Source organism: Condylura cristata, unplaced genomic scaffold, assembly GCF_000260355.1.
Source record: "Condylura cristata isolate star-nosed mole 26May11 unplaced genomic scaffold, ConCri1.0 scaffold00058, whole genome shotgun sequence".
Taxonomy (NCBI): domain Eukaryota; kingdom Metazoa; phylum Chordata; class Mammalia; order Eulipotyphla; family Talpidae; genus Condylura; species Condylura cristata.
Window position 1 is genome coordinate 808,411 of NW_004567159.1, and position 377 is coordinate 808,787.

The following is a 377-nucleotide window of genomic DNA, read 5'->3' on the forward strand; positions in this document are numbered from 1 at the left end:
CTCTCAAAGCTTGTCAGGAGCCCGGTGCAGAGGCCCCGAGTGGCCAGGCTCAGTCCTGCCGCCACGCTCAATGCTGGCCGGCGTCTCCGGGTTCCCCAGGAGGCAAGGCCGTCAGACCCCGTGCGCCGGGGGAGCCGCGAACCCCAACCCCGCCTCACGGGCAGCAGGGACGGACGCTCCCCAACGGCCACCTGGCTCTGCCAGTCGCCCCGGGTGGCACCATCTGCCAGCCTAGGCACCGTGGCGGGTCGCGCCCCAGGCATCTCCCCACCTCTGTCTCCTGAGCTCCGCAGCACGTGCGGTTCGTGGAGAGGTGCCCTGGGCCTGCCGGGTGGCGCGGCTCCCCAGCGCGCTCTGCCGGCGGCTCCGGGCAGCTG